The following is a 6,016-nucleotide window of genomic DNA, read 5'->3' as shown; positions in this document are numbered from 1 at the left end:
CTTTTGAGGATTATTTAAGGATTTCCTTTTTATTACTTTAAACTGTGTATGTTGGAGGAAGGTGTGTGCACACTGAGCGCAGTACCAAGGAAGCCAGAGGCATCAGATCCCCGTGAGCAGGAACTTTAGGCAGTGTGACCCACCTGACGTGGGTGCTGGAGACTGAACTCACTTGGGCCTTCCAGAAGAGCAGTAAATGCACTGGGATGGTTTGTATGTGCTCTGCCCTGGGAGTGGCACTATTTGGAGGTGTGGCCCTGTTGGAGTAGGTGTGTCACTGTGGGTGTGGGCTTTAAAACCCAAATCCTAGTTGCCTGGAAGCCAGTCTTCTGCAACCAGCCTTCAGATGAAGACATAGATCTCTCAGCTTTTCCTATACCATGCCTGCTTAGATGCTGCCATGTTCCCACCTTCATGATAATGGACTAAAACCTCTGATCTTGTAAGCCAGCTCCAATTAAATGTCCTTATAAGAGTTGCCTTGGTCATGGTGTCTGTTCATAGCAGTAAAACCCAAAGACATGCACTTAATCTCTGAGCCATCTCTCCAGGCCTCCCTCCTATCCTGGGACTTTTTAAAAGAACAGACAGAGATTAACAAACTTAAAGGTATATTCTTATTTCTAGGAGAGATACTTGAAAAGCTGTGGGCTGGGGAGATGGCTCAGCAGTTAAGAGCACTGACTGCTCTTCCAGAGGTCCCGAGTTCAATTCCCAGCAACCACATGGTGGCTCACAACCATCCGTAATGAGATCTAATGACCTCTTCAGATGTTTCAGCAACAGCTTACTCATATATATAAAAAAAATAAGTGCATGTATGCTTATACACATAAAATAAATATATTTAAAGAAAAGCTGTGGGGCTGGAGAGATGGCTCAGCGGTTAAGAGCACTGACTGCTCTTCCAAAGGTCCTGAGTTCAAATCCCAGCAGCCACATGGTGGCTCACAACCATCTGTAATAGAATCTGATACCCTCTTCTGATGTGTCTGAAGACAGCTACAATGTACTCATATAAATAAATCTTAAAAAAAAAAAGAAAAAGAAAAGCTGTGACTATTAAAGGTCATAAAGGTGTGGTGACACACATCTGTAATCCCAGAACTTAGGAGGTAGGAAGACCAAAGTTCAAGTCCATCCTCAGCCATATAGGGAGATCTGAACTCGCAAAAGCTTTTGCAATCTTACTGTAAAATAAAAATGAGAGCACTGGAGCTGTGGCATACTTACGATAACACAGACGGAACAGAGTGGTCTGGGCTTTCTTTGTCTCATGAGTAGTTTCAGGTAAGACAAAACTACTGCCGGTGGGAAGTGCGGCATGAGGCACAGTCCTCGGTTCCACATCACAAGACATTCTTGCATCTCCTTGGTGGAGGAGTGGTTCCTGGGTGGGATACCATTTTGCATGGGATGGCGTACCCATGAATGTGACCGTTAGCTTCTCTAATGGTACAGCTGCAGAGGAAAGGCAAACCCTCGCCTTGAATAACTATGACTTCCACAAGAGAACATCAATACAAAGAATTCCTAAGTATGACAGGGGACTTGGGGTAGAGGGTTGAGGAGGAGTATACAAATCCTTGAAGCGTATGAAAAGAATAGCCAGCCATGCAGGAGGGCTAAGGTGAAGCCTTCCTCTACCCGACACACTCGGGTCTAATAGAGTGGTCACCACTGTGACTCCATGCAAGGCAGAGAAATAACTGTGTTGTACTACTGCTCATAGAACTTTCTAGAATTCCCTTGTAGTGTGCTAAGGACAACTGAATGTGCACAATGTCTCAGCAGAGGACTCTGCTGCACTACCCTACAGAGGTGCACGCACAGCAATCTTGGTGCTGTCGGTTCTGTGGAAGTCTCTTGCCCCTCTGCACTGAGAAGCCAAACCCACCTCCTCTTACATCTGCAGTTCTCAACCTGTGGATCAGGACCATCAAAAAGCACATATTTCTGATGGTCTTAGAACCCCCCTCCCCCAACCATGGGTTTATTTTCACTGCTACATTGTAGCTATAATTTTGCTACTGAGACATGTTGAGAAACACTGTCCTATAGATTCTCTCTGTCTCTCCCATTAGTGACTTTGTACAGCCTTGTGTCTGTGGGAATCAGGCTAGCAGGCTCAGTTTCACGTCTCTCTATTGCTGTGCCCATTATAGCAGTTCTAGGCTGTGCCTGACTGTTCTGTGCCTGATGACTTGGAGCGGGTGGATAAGCATTACTGTGGGAGAACACTTTGTTGCCATTGTTCTTTGTTATCCCAAATGATCTGGTGTTGTTGGCCACTATTCAGGGATCTATGTGCACTCTACCCCAGGTTGTTTTATGTCCACAGCTACCACATGGCTCTATCCTGTACCGTGAAACAGCTACTACCATTAGGGTGCGCCTTTAAGAGCTCTGTCGTGGGATTAAATGCAGAACACCGATTTGTCTAAGCAGCTCCCTCTTGGGACCCAAACTATGGCTGCAACGCTTCAACGTGAGGTTTAGATTCTTCTTTCCATTTTTTTCTCCTGCACTCGTTGTTGATCAGGTCTAAACCAACCACAGTCCCGAGCTAGGTCTAACTAGGCGTGCCAGTTGGGAATCTAGCTTGATGGCAGAATGCCTTTTGTCTTATGGGCAAAACTCTACTGTTGTATGGTAGCCAAGGTGCTTTGTAAGTACTTGGCAGCCCTTGAGCACCATCTCTTGAATGAGCACATGCCTGTGCACTGTCCCCACCTTCTGAGTACTGAAGCTGTCAGTCTCTTGGTTGAATCCCTGGAGGTAGGGACTGAGTCCTCCTCATTCCTTGGTCTAACTGGGTTCTGCCACCTCTTTCAACCTGCAGCCTCCAAACTTGCCTTTTGTGAGGTTGTCAATTTACTAATATGAAACACCTTGAGTCCCTCCTGATTGAAAACGTGATGAGATTTCCAACAATAACCTCTCTGCCATCCTTGGCATCTGTCCATTGATCACATTTGCTCCTTTCTGTCCACCTTTACTTTCCTGTGCATCCCGCAGAACTCTATATGAGGATTCCCATTTTTCCATAAATTAAACAGTCTATAGAGTCCACTGATGTTCCAGCTTCCCAGATCCTATCATAACTTGCTGTTGTAAGACTCAGACAATGGAGGGATTTGGCAAGCAGGCCAAGCTCTAGGTTCAGTGAAAGACCTTGTTTAGGTTCAGCTAAAAAACAAAGCAAAACAAAACTGGAAACAACAGAGGATGATCGTTCAAGTAAAAATCTAGTTGTCACACCCACAACTAAAAAACACCAGCCGCACGCATACACAGGGAGGGGAGTGTGGAGCAAGAAGTGGAGAGATGATTGTTTAAGAACTCTGGCAGAGGACGGCGGTCCCTTTTGTTCCCTCAGGCACTTTAACTGCGGGCCAGGAACTCACCGGAGCTTCTGCATACACGTGGAGCATATTAATTTACACAAGCCAAACAGGTCTGGCTTTTCTAGAACTCCCTTTGTATACCAAACTGTCATCGAACGCAAGAGATCAAACTACCTCTGCCATAAATAACGAAACAAACGGCTCACAGATCTTAAAACTGAAGAGAGGAGAGAAAGGGCAGGCCTGTAGGTAGCAGCAGCCATCCTCCAGACAGGGTGATTGTACCATGAGCCACAACTTTCAAGCTTTCTTGCCCAATGCTGGACTTCCTCCAAGCTATGAGACAATCAAAGAGGAGTACAGGGTGACTGAGCTGGGGGACCCCAACAACCCAGCTGTTGTGAGGGCCACTGTGATCTACATGCCCAAAGACCTGCCTGTGCCTGACCATGTAGTCCAGGAACAGGAAGATGTGTGATGTGATTGGAGCTTATGCCTCCTCTCCACTGCCAAGGGCCTGAATATCAGCTCCCTGCTCTTCAGTGTCTTTATGGTGACTATCTGCATCGTTATTTTCTCTACCACCTTTGCGATAGTTTTCACAAAGAGTGCCACATTCTGGACTTTAAGCTGCCCCGGTCCAAAAAAACGAGCCTCCATCTTAAACTGAAACTCTAACCTTTAGCACTATGCATATGCAGGTAGTACCCTCACAAGTTACATACAGTGGGATTAATAGAGCGCACGAAGCGACAACTGCATAGCTAGTTAGACACCCTACTATATATAAAGTCTCTTATTAAACCAACATTATTCCCCATAGGGGGTACACCGTTCCTGGAGGTACTGCAATACCAGGTCGATGCGTGGAGTGGACGGAGCAAGCTCCTATTACAACTCCTAGTTCCAAAAATCCATTTAATATATTGTCCTCGGATAGAGGACGTATCAGATATTAAACTGATAAGAACAGATACTACACTTGATCTTAGCCAAAAGGCCGAGAAGCGATACCCGACACACACCGCGCAGCCATGCTCTGCGTCCGTGAGATACATTAACTTTGTGGTGACCGCTAGCAACCCTCACATCCTGCCTTCCCCGAGGCTCCTTCCTCCTCCCGTCCGCGTCTGCGTCCTCCACGCCTCACTCCCACTCCAGCACCCACAGCTTCAGCTACAAAGTCCACGACCCCGGCTCTCCCGGCGTTCCCGAGCGCGCACGCCGAGTATGATTTGCATGCCCCGCCCCCTCGCGGAGGGTGTGGCGGCCGAGACTGGAGCCTCTTCCCTGGTGCTTCCGCAAGGAGCACACATGGGCTCCCGGACACTTCCGGTTTATCCTCCCCTCCACTGAGAACAGGAGCGCGAGAGGAGGGTTTGCAGCCGGCTCTACCTGAGAAGTAGAGTACAGGGATGGTGGTCAAAGGGCCGACCTACTTGTCTAGTTCGCGTTGTCCGGAAGACGAGCTTTTAAAGTTTACATTTATGTCACTTATGTCAGTATTTCGGATTGGGGGAGTCCAAGATGCACAAGTGGTTTATTCCAAGCCAACTCCCAAATACCAGACCTGACAACAAACTTGCGTGAGCTCTGGAAGGTTATGTTTTCCCCTGTAAAGTCACTGCACAGCCCCTTTAAATGTCCGGGGAGTGGAACCTGACCTACCCAGCTGGTAGAAGGAGAGGATTGAGTCACTTGTTCTCTGGTCCCCATATGCTCTGTCTGGCACACACTACACGCCCAAACACACACACACACACACACACACACACACACACACACACACACACTAAATTTGAAAATTTAGAGAAAAGAAAGCAGGGAGCCAGTCGGCACTGCTTATAACTTCAGCACTTGGGAAATGTATACAATTTCAGCTTTCAAACAGAGCCTCAGCCATGAAGCCATTAAGGCTAGCTTGCTAGATTTTCTTTTCTTCTTCTTCCTTTTTTTTTTTTTTTTTTTAAATCTGAAAAGAGGGTCTGGAGAGATGGCTCAGCTGGTAAGACTTCTAACTGCTCTGGGAAGGAACAAGTTCAATTCTCAGCCCTCACATCTGGAGACTTGGGAGGCATCAGCTCATACATGCACATACCCAGAAACACAGGTACATACACACAATTAAAAGTAAAAAATTCTTTTAAAAAAGAAAAAAAAATCTGAAAGAGGTTTTAGTGTAGATTGAAGTAGACAAAAAGGTGGGGAACAGCGAGTTTCATTGTGTGGAAGGGAGGTTGCTGGGACAATCTCCTTTGCAGCCTCAAGACTGAGAATTTATGAACATCAATATGAACTAAGCAGTATCCCCAGAGCTCCTTGGAACTATACCACCAATCAAAGAAAACACATGGTGGAACTTGTGGCTCTAGTTGCATATGTAGCAGAGGATGGCCTAGTTGGTCATCAATGGGAGGAGAGGCCCTTGGTCCTGTGAAGGCTTGATGGCCCAGTGTAGGGGAATGCCAGGACCAGGAAGTGGGAGTGGGTGGGTTAGTGGGGGGGGGGGATTTTCGGAGGGGAAACTAGGAAAGGGGATAACATTTGAAATGTAAATAAATATCTAAAACAAATAAAAATAAAAATAAAAGCCAGGCGTGGTAGCACACGCCTTTAATCCCAGCACTCGGGAGGCAGAGGCAGGCGGATTTCTGAGTTCGAGGCCAGCC

The 6,016-nt window shown here is 46.8% G+C and overlaps 1 non-coding gene and 1 pseudogene across 1 annotated transcript; one reads left to right on the top strand and one right to left on the bottom strand.

Moving 5' to 3' along the window:
* The first annotated feature begins 3,452 nt into the window (after positions 1–3,452).
* Positions 3,453–3,976, top strand: LOC147006060 (interferon-induced transmembrane protein 2 pseudogene; annotated as a pseudogene).
* Positions 3,977–4,168: 192 nt separating this feature from the next.
* Positions 4,169–4,359, bottom strand: LOC115032514 (U2 spliceosomal RNA). Its single transcript, XR_015048885.1, has one exon. It is a non-coding gene; the product is annotated as a U2 spliceosomal RNA (small nuclear RNA).
* Between the last annotated feature and the right edge of the window lie 1,657 nt (positions 4,360–6,016).

Source organism: Mus caroli, unplaced genomic scaffold, assembly GCF_978045245.1.
Source record: "Mus caroli unplaced genomic scaffold, Mus_caroli_1 scaffold_1, whole genome shotgun sequence".
Lineage (NCBI taxonomy): Eukaryota > Metazoa > Chordata > Mammalia > Rodentia > Muridae > Mus > Mus caroli.
This window is presented reverse-complemented; position numbering and strand designations above follow the sequence as displayed.